A 15,982-nucleotide genomic window follows, 5' to 3' on the forward strand; every position below is an offset into this window, starting at 1 on the left:
ATATGTGTCAGACAATGACATCATTAGTAATAGAGAAACTAAATAACTGTGCAGTGACATGAAAAGCTGGGACGGTTTCCCTCTGACATAAAAATTTTCTTTTAAGCTTGTCATATTTACATCTTCCTTATAAACTTTCCTATTTGTTGTGCCTTATGTTACAGAGGGAAAAGAAAACTTGGGGAGGCTGTAGGTCTGGATTTATTGTAAATTAATTATGTTAATACGTGATGTTTTGCATAAATTTCAAGTTTATGTATGTCAAAGCTTGGGACCAAAGCTCAGGTAATGAGTAGCAGTTCAATAGATAGCAGGGAAAAGAGGTACAGAGGCAGGGAGAGCAGCTGGGACGGTAGCAGTAACATAACTTGTGCAAACCAAGATCAGAAAAACCTTAGGAGCCGATAACAGACAAGAATGAATACAGTTAAAAGGAGAAGAGAAAGATATAAAATGAGAAGCAGCACACAGATGAATGTTGAAGTGTTAAGTCATGCGTAAATCAATCAGACAGCTTTCATCTCACTCCAACCGTGGCAAAAGTACTCATCTCGTCTAAACTAAGAGGGTAGTCTCCCTCTGCGGGACAGCAGAGTGAAATAGCTGGGGGAGGGGGGACGGCTGCTGAGATATGACTGCTTTAGTAAAGCTACTCCAAATGGCACAGAATAATCTTTAAAGACAGTTTAGAGGATACTGCAAGTTCAGCTTCTGTTTTTCCAGATAATAAAAACTATAATGTTTTCATACACGGTGTAAGGATTTCACTGAGTCCTGTCAGAAGCTATTACTACAGTTTATACATTGAGATACTTGTTTACAAAAATGTTATTACAGTTTTCATGCAACAGTTAGCTCTCATCCTCATTATTATACATCACAGGGCAGAGGCAATTATTACTGGTGGAAGATGTGAGAAAGCTGCAAGTTACAGTTTGTAATTAATATTTGACTTTTATCTGTTTTCTTCCACCACCTTTGAATTCCTGAGTATAATATTAGAGTTACTGGTATCATTTTCCAATATAAATCATAGTTTCAAATAAATTTAAATTTTTCAAAACTCACGTAGATTTAGCTAAGATTTTGGTTAAAAATTTTGAAACCATTTCACAACCATGAAAGGTTGCATAGATATTACCATTTCTAGAACAAAACTTTTTCATTTTTTCGCCTTGTGACAATCTATTATTCCATATTTGCTCTTGCATCACACTATATATACCCCACATTATCCATAATATCAATGCTTCAAAAGCATATAAAATAGAATTTTCATTTAAAAATTTAGAAATCTTCCATAGAGGAAGGAGGAAAAAAAAATATAAAACTTAGTAACAAAAAGTTTTGTTTCAACTATAAAAAATAATTTTCAATAGCTGCCAAAAAAGTCTTTCCTCCTTTTTTTTGTTTGTTCATTTTGTTTGAAAAATTTCTATTTTGTCTCATTTCAGAACATGACCAAATTGTGAGATTGTCAAAAGCAATTGAATTTCCATCACGCAATAACCCTTCAGATTGACGCAGAGGAATTCAGAAGTCACATACCTGGTTCATGGACTTCTTTAAGAGGGAAGTAGCAGGGAAGGAGATGTAAAGAAAGATAAGAGAATTAGAATGAGAAACAGAGGATGATTAAAAAAAGAACTTAAACTTTTTAGCCAGGATGGAGAGGTTAAAGGGGTAGAAACCATTAATAAGATTAAAACAGAGATAGAGGGCACATATGAATGTCAATCAGAAAATCATGAAGAAAAAAAGACAGGGTGCTGGGAGATAAAAGGTGCAGATGACTAACATATGTGTTCATAATGTTATAAACGAAGCGTCATTGGTAGCCTTTCATTGACAACAATATTGTATTTAAATCAAGTCCATTACTCATAGGTTTGAATGTACGAAAAGGCTATAGGCAACCTGTTCTTATTCATGTGCATAGAAATCCCAGCCTCTGTGGAAATCAATGGCTTGGAGGAGCTGGCATTGATTTCTTCAGTACCCAGGATTTCGACACTGGTGCATAGAACCACACATCAATGTGCAAAGGTAAGTATGAGCATGTTACTGTTCTCCATCCTGCAGGATAAAGTGTCCAATGAAAGCCTAGCTGGACATGCAGAGAGTGGGGCAGGAGGGCAATTGAAAGGTAAATGAGTTTGGGCTGTCAGGCTGATGCTTTAATAAGTATGACCTACTATTTTGCTAATCACACAGACTGTCTTACCTGATCTGGACTTTAATTCACATTATAAAGTCAAGCAAAAATGCAATCCTGCTACCCCTGGTTTTGTATTGTACACATTAACCCAGAAAAATACCATAGTTTTGAAAAAAGCATGCAACTACGTCTTTTCTCTGAATTGGCATTTTCTGCAAATATGCTGCAACCAAAACAATGCCACTTGATCCAGTCCAGTTTTTTTTTTCAGCCCAACAGAAAACTAGGTATGACACGGTGTCTCTTGTTGCTCACAATTTCAGGCGCAAATCTCTCCTCATCAGCATGTATTGCAGCAAAAGTGAGTTTTGTCTCTGTGCAGTGGCTGGGGGACAGGAGGAAGGGGTGCACGGGGCTGAGAGATGTGGCTTGCCCCAGGGCGTGGCTGTCCCACCTCCAGCCCTGGTACATGGTATAGAGGAAATGCTTTTGGGAATACCGATCCCTGTACCAACTGGTATCTCTACTGATAGCCTGGTTAGAGAAATCAGAGCACTGGGGAATATATAAGCACTGCCCAGCCTGTGCTTTGGGAACTGCTTTCAAAACAGCAGTTAGTACTTATTACTCATCACTCTGCGTATCCTATGAGAGTGAAGCAGCTGTTAGTGAGCACAGAGAGGATAGTTTCGCATCCTCTCCTCTCCAACCACCTCCAGAATGTGTTACTACTTCAGACATAAACAGGGGAATTCGCAGATCAGGGCACATACCTTCCTCATGAACTTTAGCAGGTGAGAAGAGCCAGAGAGCAAAATGCAAAGGAAGACAAAAGCATTAGAAAGATCAGAACAACCTTCCAGTCATACAAAATGGAGGGGGAAGGAAAGCCTGAGAGTATAATGCAAGGAAATAAAAACATGGATACAAAAAAAAGCACTACTGGAAGTGAGGGTACAAATGGCCTGAGATATTAAAAACATAAAGCTGATTTAAGTGACCATATCTGATGACATTTGTCTTACATGCATATTCCTGCAGTCTTGCATAAAGCCTGGAGTGGCGTGCTATTTCACAACCCTGATACTCGCTCAAGTGGATTTACAGCCTGAGGCCACCGGGTTTGTGTGGCTGCACTTACTACTGTGAGACAGTGGCCTCAAAAAACTCTATTGCATGAACAAGAAAACTGTCTTTAATCATTTGCAAAGCTAAAGCATTAGAATTGTCACCCGCTGCATTAAACAGCAAAAGGGGAATGTGGAAGGAGCATCAGCCCAGTAAAGGAGGGCAAACGCTCTCTGCAGCTGCAACATTAGCAACTGCTGTAGCAGCAGACTGATCATGGGTACATCTGCACATCATCCAGAGGTTCAGCCCACCCCAAATGGTCCAAAATAAGCCTCACAGAGAGACCCAACTAGTTTCAGAGCAGACACTTTTCAATTTTAATTCTTTTAAGAGTTTTACATTTCCCAGTAGTTTCCATACTTTTTTTTCATGCAGTAATTACCACATAGCATCAGCAATGTACTCAATTCCAAGACAGAACATGAAGGAAGAGAGTACAAAAAACCAAAATGGTGGCAATTTTTATTCTAGATTAATATGACTATTTTCATATCCTGTTTCCTTTTACCATCTTATGGCTTACTGCCTACACCAGAGCTCACTCAGAAAGATGGGAGTCATTCACATACCTTCCTCCTGAGCTTCTTTAGGTGGAAAGAGCCACAGGACAGGATGCAAAGGAACATTAGGAGAAACACATTATTACACAAGTTTATATTAGACAGGCTGAAAACTGTTAAACCAGAGGGAGAAGTTTTATCCCAGTAAAGGATGCACTAATGGTCATGGGGGGAAGGAGTTTGAGGCACATGTGGTTGGGAAACAACTTCATTTTGTGAAGGGAAGAGGCAAAAACATATTGGAGAGGGAAAATCTCACAGTAAGCTCAAATAACACATGCTGAAATTTCTCTCTTATTCCAGCTTTAGAGGAACAACCTCCTGCCATTGCCCAGATGGGCTTTATGGCAGGCTTCATACATGGTAAAAGAGGCTGGGTTACCACTGAGGCAACATCTGCCAGACCTTGCATCAAGACCATTCTCGCATGTTATCCTGTAGCAGAGCAGGAAGGAAAGGTGGAAAGCAAAGACAACAGAAGCAATAAGGCAAGGTAACCAGGTTCTGCCTCTCTCACACCACCCTTGAATATCCCACTGCAGCCAACCAGCCTGTGGGGAGTAATTAAAAAGGGAATGGCATGTTCTTGCTTCATGAGCTTTGTCATTTGGGATGTGACAGGGAGCAAGAGCAATGAGATGGAAAATAAAAACAGACTAAAAGGTGTGTGAATGCAACAGGGGAGGTCTAAAAAACATGGGGTGTATGAAATAGAGAAACAGAGGAGGAGGTGGAATGGAGACAGTCAACTAAAGCATGTACAAGAAATGTAAAACCTTCAGGACCTGGATGCTATAAAAACCCTGCACACCTCTCAGAGTGGGTCTCTCATGGCATTTGAAATGGTTTACGTTTGTTTCAAATATATCCATAGCACAAAGCTTTGCAAATGCAGAACCAACACACCCTTTGGCTCCTCCTACATGGAGCATCACATCCCAAACCTCTCAAGTGCAAAGGGTGGGTTTCTGTTCCAGCCCCTCTTCTTCCCTGCCTGTCCCACCTTGCAAATGCAACGTGCAATGCAGGGAGCCCACTGGGGTTACTCGCCAGCAACTACACAGATATCATTAATAAGTTCTGCATTCTGCAGTATTAATATTTATATTATATATGACATATATTATAGTCTGTAAACTTATAATATACACAATATACTATATATAATATTACATATTATAGAATATGTATATGTAACGTATGGCTACGCACATACCTTACCACAGATGGATTTTGAGTGCAAAATCCATCTGATCATTATCTGCCAAGCTACACAGGAGAAACCAGTTGACATCTGATAAAAACCTTTATAGCCAGACTTCAGTTATCCCATGGTCAGCATTACAAACACTCAGCCTCGGAGCCTGTAGTGGCTTGGGTGAGGGAGGTGTCTGCACAGATACACAAGGATATGGGACTCCTTTAATGCAATGTGTGTACAAGAAAAGCCCTCTGCCTGCAGATTGTCTGTTCCAGTGTGTTTCTTTTGCCTCTTGTTTTCTTCTATCACCTTGCAAAATCAGGGTATGCATTGGCACTGAGCACTGCTGCAGGAAAGGAGGTGTCCAAGAAACTGTTTTACATACCTTCTTCTTGAACCTCTTCTGCAGGTGGAAAACGGCAGCAAAGGGAACGGGAGGAGAAAATTAAAAAAAATATCTTATTGGAACATTCTTGAGGTTTGCCAAGCTCCTGGGTCATTATGGTAAGTATACATGATGGTGGAGTTACAGAGTTAGAGAGAATTAAAAAGAACATTTTGTGGGCACATTATGAGGTTATAAATATTAGTGAAATATGGGAATGTGACCACAAATGAAAACCACATTAAAAAAGCATCCAATGTTTTATTCCTTATTAGAGCTGGCTGAAATTTCCTAAAATTGACTTCTAGTGAATTTTTAAGCACCAATTAAATCACTGCATTTTTTGTTTGTTTTAAATCTTTTTCTCAGATAGTGAAAAAATTTCACCGACATTTATCAATTTTTGAAATTCAAAGAAATTCTTTCCTGCACTTCAAGAACTGGATACAAACTTTGCAGGGTGTCCCTCTCCCTTTTAAAAATATAAACTTTGGGAGAGAAAGGAAGGGACTTGACACCATTGTGGTAAAGAAAACACAAGCAGTTCAGTAAAAAGAGTAGGTCAAAACTGTATATAACTATATACACAGAGAGAGAGTTTCTATATACTTATATGTATATACATACACACAGATGTGTATATATAAAAATGATATATGCATTTGTGCATTATATATATTTTTAATACACGTGTATATCCATGTGTATAAATGTATATATATATATATATATACGCTTTGGTTTGTTTTTAAAAACACAAACAGAAACCAGGCCAAATTTCCTACCAGCTCAGTAAGTGACATCAATGTACATCATTGCATTGATGTCTGTGGCTCAGGAATGAGTCGCAGTCACTGTATGTGAACCATTTAATCTGGATTTCTTCACACGCATTCTTCCTCCACATTGAGAGAGAAAGAAAGCAGAAACCATGTCACATACCTTCTTCCTGAGCTTCAGGTGGCAAGCGTCATGGAACAAGAAGCAACAGCAAGCAGGAAAATGAAAACAGAAAATTGTTAGAAACTGGTATTGAGGGGAGCTCAGGCCTGGAGAAAAAAGTGATTAGAAAGTGATGGAGAGAAGTTACATGGAATGGAAATTGATGACTTTGGAAGACAACACAAAGGGTAAGCAAAAGTGAAGGGATACATCTCAGAGGAGGCATTCATGCAAATTAAAAGATAGGAAGTCACCTGCCTATTAATTTCATATTAATCCTTGAACCCAAAAGGAGACAATAAGAGAAGGAAGGAGAAAGGAAAGAAGAAATGCTTCTCCTTTTAGGAAGGCTTGTCTGTTGGAGCAACACCCCTTGCTTACTCTTTGGACATTTGACAAGGCATGAAGAATGGAGCATGAATAGCACCTTCAGACCCTGGCTCTGCCCCTCCAGGCAGGACTAGAGACATAATGATGACTGAAGGCACCTCTAAACCCATTTCACCTGTCTGTTTTCCTTTTTTAAGCCTTTGATTCCCTCAGAAGCACCACTGGAGCAATTAAAGAAATAAGGATTATGTGCCTTAGGGCAGGAACTACTCTGAGCACTGCTACAGTAGCACTTCTCTTCCCACCACCACTGTTGGGAATTAACCAGTTACAGCAGTCTGGGGGAATCCATAGCTGAAAAGAAAGTTGCTGTGTATCAAATCCTCAGGATGGACATTTCTGCACAGGGGCAAGTCTCCATCTCAGAGCTGGTCTTTTACCCTCCGTATGCAAATATTCCAACTCCCAGTGAAGGTTTTTGTTTTTAACCCCTTAGAATATATTTTGGACACCAAGGTCAGATCCTGTGAGAAAGACCAGAGTTTAGCCCTTGCCTCTGTCCAAGTCACCTTGGGAATATGGAGGGTGACAACCAGCTACACTTGCCTGAACTGAAGCCAACGTGCCAAAAGTGCTCAGCAAAGACACTGATACATCTTTAATATCTTCCTCTCCCTGGTGCCTACACAAGCTGAAACAACTCAGGTGAGAAGGGCTTGTCATGCTCCATCTTTCCAGATCTGCACTCTGTCTCCTGCAGCTTGTCAAACCACTTTTTTGCCAACTAAAAGTACATTAAAAACTTCATCTTTGCCAGTCAGTGCTCTGCCTTGGCTTTTCCAACCTTGGCAATGCCCTATTGGGTGCTTCTCAGGAGCTGGACATCCTGCTCTTCTTTTAATTTTTAAAATTTAAACCAAATACATGGATAGTGCCAAAATGAGAATGGCAGGATTTTACAGATGATAAGTTGAATGGGCTCTGTACCAGTCCCTGCTCTAAAATACTCTGAGTTTACAGACAGCTTAGCTCCCAGTTTTACAACTATACCCTATGGCTCATACAAATAGTGCATTTTACTGTAACATTGCAGCTCAGCACATCATGGCCCCAGTTTGGTCAGTTTTTATGGTTTCCAACTGATCTACTGATCAAGTGTTCCCCATAACCTTTAGCGGCAAGTGCCAAAGAGAAGGGTGAAATGCAGACAAGGAAAAAGCAGGACCAAGAATCAAAGAAAGATAAATTACGTTCCAAGTTTTTTTGTTACCTTCTTCTTCATATTCCTCTGCATTGAAAAAGGGGAGGGGGGAAAAAAGCAGACAAATCAACCATTAGCCTTGACACATCAGTAGGACATTACCCATGGCAGAGACCTTTGTGTTCACAGGGATGACAGGCAAGATGGTCTCTGAGAGGTCTTTTCCAAGTCAGCAAGTAAAATAGCAAATAAAATTAATTTGAGGGGAAAAAAAAAAAAAGAGGAGGTGTAAAAGAAAAGGAAGGTGATATTGTATTGAATTGTTTTCTTGGGTCGTAGGAACTCAGACATACACACAGGTTAAATGGAAAGGGGTGGCAGAGAGGGCCTCCGAGTGTAAGAAAAAAACAGTAAAGAAACTTGTGTATGTTTATGTATATTGCCTGTATATACTGTGGGTTTTCATGTTTTAAACCAGACAATATTATGTATACAAAAGCCACAAAATAATTTGCCAGCAGATGGCAGTGCCCCAACAAAAAAAAAAACAAAACCAAAACAGTAGTGTCCCCCACAACAAGGGCATCAGCTGGGGGCTACAGGTAGTGCAAAATCACCAGAATCTGGTGACAGTCAGACAGACAAACACACCAAAAAAAAAAAAAGACATCAGATTTTCACCTTTTGTGAAAATATCAACAATAGGCAGAAAGGAGAAGGCGGACACAGCCAGCGAACGTTGCAGGCTTGCATGGAAACAATTAGAGACAGATTTAAGACTTACCCTCTCCTTGCTCCCTGTGAGAGAGAAAAAAAGGTTATTTAAAATAGATAAAAAGTCCTTCCACTCCGTATTATGACCAAGCTTTAAGCTATATACTGAAGCAACACAATGCACTGTTTCAATTCTGTTGTTTTTAATTTTCCCCTTCTCTCTTTGGTATTCCAGGAGCCATTTAGTTTTAAGATAAGTAAAGTCACTGGGTTTGGATTTTATTTTAAATAGTGTTCCTCATTCTGATGGTGTGTATGGATCCATACAAGAAATAATCCTACTGCCACAGGGCTATGACATGATACCTATGCTTAAGTGCTGTGTAAGGGCTGATGAAGCTGGACCTCAGCCCCAGTGTGCCACACAAACCAGTAGCTGATGGAGTCCAGACTTGCTGAAGGCTCTCTGAACCTTAGGGCTGTGTAATAAAAATTTTGAATAAGCCAGACACTGCTCAATGATTATCCTGTGGCTGTAGCAACATCAGTCTTGTGGTCTGTTTCCATTCCTTGCCCTCACTTATCAGCCTCCTCAACTCTACCATTGCCTTGCATGAAACCCAAAGTCCAGAACAACCCTGGGGCAAGACACTAAAAAATGGACATGTTAGTTAGAGATTGCTTGAAATAGGTGTCCAATCTCGTCCTTGTAATTTTGTTTTTAAGGCAGCCTGGACAAAATTATGAAGGTCAAGCTACGCCTGCCTTGTAGTAGAGAAAGGGACTAAGTGACCACTGCAGCTGATGCTGCTGATCCCACAATTGACCTAAATCTCCCCTTCCCACTTACTGATGCATAGAAGTCAAATGACTCCATTGGATTTGATGATATTACTGTAGATTTGTTAAACCGGAGCAGAAAATGGCTCATCCACTACATTGTGTGCTTAATTCCCACTCCTGCAGCCACTGAGGACAGGCTGAGCTGGATGCAGGTGTTTGGAGGGTGTCCCATGTTGGACATGGAGTGTGTCAGGTGAGCTTCCATGGACCATTTGACACCCAGAATCTAAGATGTCCCTTCCCTGCTGCCTCGAGGGGCTTCGGACCATGCTGGGAGCAGGACCCAGCATCTCCTCCCGACTGGGATGCTCTCACTCCACTGTGTGGAGCCAAGCTGAACCATGAACGTGCAGGCAGCTTTCTCTCTACTTACACTTCCTCGGTATCGGACATGTTGGCAGTGAGTTTCTAGACAAAACATGAAAAGAAGGGAAAAAGAAAGAGAAAAAAAAAAGTTATTAGTAGGAGTGCCTCCTCAGAAAGGCCAAGGCAGAGCAGATGGGTTGACACATGAGGACGAATAAAGCCAGGCATTTGCTTTCCCACACAGCAGCCAATCCCCCACCAACACTGCCATTTTGAGATCAGCACAGACCTTTGCCAGCCAGGTCAGAGGAGAAGGGGAGGGGAAGAGGAAAAGATCATCTGGAAAGACGTGTCCTGTCAACCCGCCTTTAAGTTACAAAGTCTCCAAACTCAGGGAGATGGGTGTCCTCTTGCTCCCATCTGACATTTCCATTGCTCCAGCAAGATCAGAGAAATTTTTCCTTCTGTTGCACTACCAGTGGGTAGCAGGAATGCACCAGCTCCAAAACAAAAGTCAGAGTTAAAACTATAGTATTACTGAAACTACCAATATATGGAGACATAACTACTTATTTGACAGGACCCAAAAGTGCCTTAAATAGTAGTGTCTGGCTTATACAGCTGATGAATGAATGAAAAATTATCTGTTGATAAGTTTAGGATGAGAACTGGCCAAATATCTGGTTAGAGTCATAGAATGGTTTGGGTTGGAAGGGACCTTAAAGATCATCTAGTTCCAGCCCCCCTACCATGGGCAGGGACACCTCCCATCAGATCAGGTTGCTCAAAGCCCCATCCAGCCTGGCGTTGAACACCTCCAGGGACAGGGCATCCACAATTTTCTCGGCAACCTGTGCCAGTGCATCATCACTCTCACAGTAAGAAACTTCTTCCTAATATCTAATCTATATCTCCCCTCTGTCAGTTTAAAACTGTTACCCCCTCATCCTATCCCTGCACACCTGATAAAGAGCCCCAGCCCCAGCTTTCCTGTAGACTCCTTTAAGTACTGGAAGGCTGCTGTAAGGTCTCCTCAGAACCTTCTCTTCTCTAGACTAAACAAGCCCAGCTTTCTCAGCCTGAGAAGCAACTGCCTGGCTAGGCACTCCGTACCAGTGTAAGCAGTTATGTTCATTACAACCAATCCTCACACCATGGGGCAGAAGCGAACATGTCCACTACACTGTCATGGCTTGCGTTTCTGCACAGGCTGAGTTGGGGCTGCGTGCAGACCACCACCCATGAGATCTGCAACCAGGGAAGTGTGAGGGTTGGATATGGCCACTCTGCTGATTTTCGCTGGACCTCAAATGTGAGCATCGGAGCCTCAACGGGAGTCAGAGGGAGCAGTGCTACTATTCAGGGAGCATCATGGTAACACACTGCACCAGGGGCAGTGATGGCAGCACCTGGCTCTCCTAAAAGCATCAGCTGCCCTGAGGCCAGGGGAAGGATATGTAGAAGGACCCCCAAAACTTCCTCCATATCCACAGCAGGTCTTAAATTAGAAAGCTAAACTCCTCCTCGATGGGAAACTTTAGCCATGACTTTCATTACTTCATTACTCAGCTGATATATGAGAGACATCTTGAAGGAGCAGGTGGGCTGACTTAGGTTCAAAAGCAACAACTGCAGCTCAGCAGCTTTCTATTTCAGAGGAAGGCAGTAATCCCATAGCCTGCAACCCTGCCCTATAAGGGATCCTCTCCATTCCCCAGGAATGACCCTAGGCACCATGTATTAACACCAGCAGGATTTAAAACTCCCATGTTCTAAGCAGAAATAAACAGCCAGCATTTTTTTTTCTTCTAGTTCCTTATTTATCCTCTTTTTGAAATACAGCATTGGCCTGGAAGTAATACCAGCATTGGCTATGTTATGACCCAATCTCAGTAGCTGGACAGGAGGGTGATCTACTGCTAGGATACAAGAGATCTGGGTTCAGTCTGGGTTCTTGGTCCCAGGCTGCTTTTAATTTGGTAGCTGTGACTGCTAACTCCTGAAGTGCAACAGCCATCCCAAAGAGTACTTTGGGAACTCTAACCATACCGGGCAGGAAGAATCTTGAAGGAATTTCATGTGGAAGGAATTTCCTAGTCCCCTGGTCTTTTTTATCTGGATGATCAAATCTTCAGGATAAAGACTTCCACTTGCCATCTGCACAGTGGCTAGCAGTATAATAGGTTTGAAATCTCATTTCAGCTTCCAAAAATTATCCTAGCTATTAGTAATAACTTTTGACAGTATGTTAGTTTACGCAGTGGGACAGCAGAGCTCCTGGCAAAAGCCCATAGAAGGAACTTGCCAGATACCCAGATGCTGGCTTCTTCCAAAATGCATTTTCTTTAAAGACTCAGGGCAATGGCCAATCCTCCCACTGATTCTGCCTTTAATTTATAAATCCAGATTCCCCTCCTCTCAAGGTGGAGGAAAAAAGAAGAGGACTTTTAAAGGGCTTTGGGCTAAACTCTTCTTCCCTCTCACTTGAGTGGCAAGAAGAGTAATACTGCTCAGTGCTGGAGAAGAAATCAGCTTGAGTGCTCTGCACATACATACAGGAAGCAAATGTCTGTTCTCTGTAGGGTAGGCACATACTGCAGCGCATACTGTTCTTTCCAAGGCAATTGAAGTCAGCGGGTGTCTTTGCAATCAGGCTTTCCACTAACAGTTATTGGAATGAGCTCAGCCAATCTCCAGTTTAGCTCTGAGGACATCTTGCTGAGGACTGTCACATTGGCTGTTCCCCTACACCCTTCCATGTTTGTTAATCCAAGTGCTGCAAATGCAAATGGGATTTTACACGTCCACATGCTATTAAAGTTGAGCGAGAATGCCAGCATCCTTGACACCATAGGATGTTTTATAGCATGTCCACATGCCATAAAAGCCGAGTGAGAATGCCAGCATCCCTGACACCATAAGACCCCAACTTTGAGAGGGTTTTTGAGCCCCAGATAAAATGAATTAATAACAAGTCATTGGCAGACTCTGTGCAGAGATGAGACAGATGCAGCAACCTCACAGGCTAAGGCAGAGAGGACAAAAAACCCAAGGGGAGATGCAGATTTTAGCCTTGCAAAGGTCAAACATTCAGTCACGTTTGGTTGTGGAAGAAAAAGCTGACATTTAAGGCTGTAGCTGACTGCCACTGTCCTGGCTGGAAAGCCAAAAAGGTCTTGCATCAAGAAGGACAAGGTGTCTGTCTGCTTTGTGGCACCCAAAAGCCACCTGATCCCTCAAAACGAAGGCAAAATGCAGATCATAATAGCAACAGCCACACAAGGTGAGAAAGGCGCTTTGATGCCCAGCACTGTCCATGTCCTGTCCACTGTCCATCAAAGCAGCCAACAAAACCAAACCATATTTACATCCGAAAGGTAATAAAGCAAGCAATCTGCTAAGCACTATTTTTTGCAGTTAGGATTATGTTTGCTAAAGGCAATGGAAAGTCTCCAGCTGGATCAGGATTACCCTTGGGTGGAAATTACTTTGCACAAAGCAAATGCAGCCTAAGATTAAGGCTGTTAGCACCTTAAGGCAATAACTGGGTTTTGTTTGTATAGTAGCAGAAAAATGGGGTCTGGTCTTGACTGAGGTTTAAGGATGCAATAAAATCAATTAATTCATATTGCCCACTGTTTGGTTGGAAATCAAACCACATGGGAAAGTTTCGCCAAACCAAAAACTTCCTGCCAGCTCCCACCCTTTAAAGGAGAAAGCAAATGTTATTTTCCACATTTTGTTTAAGCTAAGAGGGTCACGGCTGGAGGACAAACACCCTAATGCTCATCAGACAAAGAGGGGCAGGAGCACTGCATCCCTTTTGGCCCCAGATGCTCGTGCCCTTGGCTGAAAGAGCTGAGCCAACACATCCCAAGAAGCCTCTTAACAGCTGAGAATGCACCCAGGAGGGCAAATGGGCTGCCTTGCACCTTTGGGCCATTCCTGGAAATAACCCACCCATCAATCATCCCCTCCCAAACCGGGCCATACAAGGGAGGCAAGGGAGCAGGAGCCATACAGAAAGCGGGACAGACAAAAGTGTCCTTGCATGGTCAATGGGACCTGGCAGGGACAGCTATCAGGCAAGGACTAGGGGTACAATCCACCGAGAACCACATGGCCATGCTTTCGCAGCAGGAGCCAATGCAAACCCATTGCATCTATTTTTTTTTATGTAAATACATATTTGTATCAAAAAATACATGTTGTATATATCTATTAAGTATATAAATATAGACATACTTTTCTGTATAAAATCTATATACATGTACTTTTTCTAATATGTATTTCTTCTGACCCTCTGTCTCCTCCCTTTGTTTCTGAAGTGCACAGTACTTTCCAGCAGAAAGTGTTTCTTTCCCCAGGAGTGAAGGGCCCACTGCAGCACTGCCGCTGAAACAGAACAGCAGGACACAAGCAGTGCGGCAGGCTCCACCAATATATAGCAAAATCCCTATTCCCTACCCCAAAATGTGCCCTTTATCCTTGTTTTCAGGGTGATATGATCTGTCTGATCCCTTCATGGGGTTTACTAGGAACAACAAGGCTGAAATAGAGGACTAAATGACTACGACCATGCTCTAGCTTATATACCCTATCTTTCCCCTCGTCTTGTGCCCACAAGGGACAGCCACCTGCCCCAGCAATTGCCTACAGCATCACTGGAACTCCCCCCTGCCAGTGGCACAGCTCCCATTCAAACTGCTGGCATAGGTGCCACCTGTGCTGGTGACACTCCTGCATTTGCAGGATAACCCCCACTTACACCCTAACAGCGAGGAGCTCTGCCCTGTGGGGCAGCTGCAGGCTGGTGGAGAAGATGCCTCCCGCTCACAGAAGGAAGTCACCCACACCAGGTAGTCAGGCCAGCAAAACAAAGAGGTTTGAAACCATGCATACAGGGAGCATCCCAGAGCCACTCTGAATTTAACTCCCTCCTCCTGCCCCTCCATGTGCACAGGAAGTTTCTCTCCCAGTTTTCTTCTTTTCTGTGGGAGGGAACAGTTTTCCATGACCACATTTGTGTTTCTCAGGTCTCCCTCTACCCCGACACCCCACACTCTTCCTCGTTTGCCAGCAGCTCCCCAGTGATCTTGCCTTTCATCCCTCACACCTCAGCCACCACTTTCTCCTGGTGACAGGCAAACAAAAGTCAGTGCTTCCCTCCTACTGCTGGAGGGAGTTTTCCTGAGTGCCCCAAGAGATGCCACTTCATTCTCAGACCCACACCTTGGGTTTGGAAGGGTCTTTTCTTCCACCACTGATACTTGAAAGTTAAGAGCATCTGAATCTCTGCACAAGCTTTGTGTGATGCCTAACAAAAGCCAGGAAGGAAAAGTGCCTTTACCTTAGGATCCCATGCCAAATCCTGTGGTTACACACACACACACACATGCACACGGTGCTTCTTCATTCAGACCAAGGCTCAGCCCCTCTACAGTTTTACCTGTCAGCAGCATCTCTTGCCAGGGCTTCTGCTTACCTGGGAGGAACAGAGAGAAGCACAGAGCTCCCTGGCGAAGGGGACAGGCAGGCTGGGATCTGCGAGCGTCCCAAGGTGATGCAGCTCTCAACTTATAGTGACATTTGATCACCTGGAGGAGCCGATTGGCCCCAAACTCCCTGTACTGGGCAGGGAAGGAAGCAGGGACAGGGTGGGGGGGTGGGGGGAATGTAGAGGGGGGAGAAAGGAAAGGGGGGAAAAATGTCATACCATGTATAGGAGCAGCTGGTTGGATGGCACAGATGATGCTAAGATGGGAGGGACGTGTTTGGAGGAAAAAAACTCCTGGGCTTATGTTTCTATATTTACAACCCTACTAGGCAGGCAGAGCTTAAAGAAGGGTATCTGAGGCAAAGGCACCTCGGAAACAAATTGTGGGGGCCCAGCAGCACCGTGGTGCACGGTTGCTGCTTAAAAACTCATTGCAGCACCCTGGCTCGTTCAGTCTCAACACACAGCAGCAGCCTCAGCTTTCCCAGACAGGCAGGGGCTTTCCCTGCTGTCCCTCTACATGTAAATGACTTCAGTTGTGCTGCAGGGTTAGAGCCTGTGGAGGGCTTAGGAACCGTCTGCCTTCCAGTGCTCTTTGAAGCGAGTGGTCATGGGGCGTGTGAGAAGTCAGAAGCACGCAGCACACATTGTGTGTGTGTTTGTGTGTGGGTGCTGTGTGGCATGCACCGATCTCTCACTAAGACTGCCAGGGCT

At 43.2% G+C, this 15,982-nt stretch overlaps 1 long non-coding RNA gene across 1 annotated transcript; it reads right to left on the bottom strand.

The window, feature by feature from the left end:
* Positions 1-2,952: 2,952 nt before the first annotated feature.
* LOC128852307 (uncharacterized) lies at positions 2,953-15,428 on the bottom strand. The gene is made up of 5 exons (XR_008450053.1): positions 15,257-15,428; positions 9,839-9,873; positions 6,378-8,706; positions 5,436-5,453; positions 2,953-3,873 (listed from the first exon to the last, which is right to left on the bottom strand). It is a non-coding gene; the product is annotated as an uncharacterized LOC128852307 (long non-coding RNA).
* Between the last annotated feature and the right edge of the window lie 554 nt (positions 15,429-15,982).

Source organism: Cuculus canorus, chromosome 5 (genome assembly GCF_017976375.1).
Source record: "Cuculus canorus isolate bCucCan1 chromosome 5, bCucCan1.pri, whole genome shotgun sequence".
Taxonomy (NCBI): Eukaryota; Metazoa; Chordata; class Aves; order Cuculiformes; family Cuculidae; genus Cuculus; species Cuculus canorus.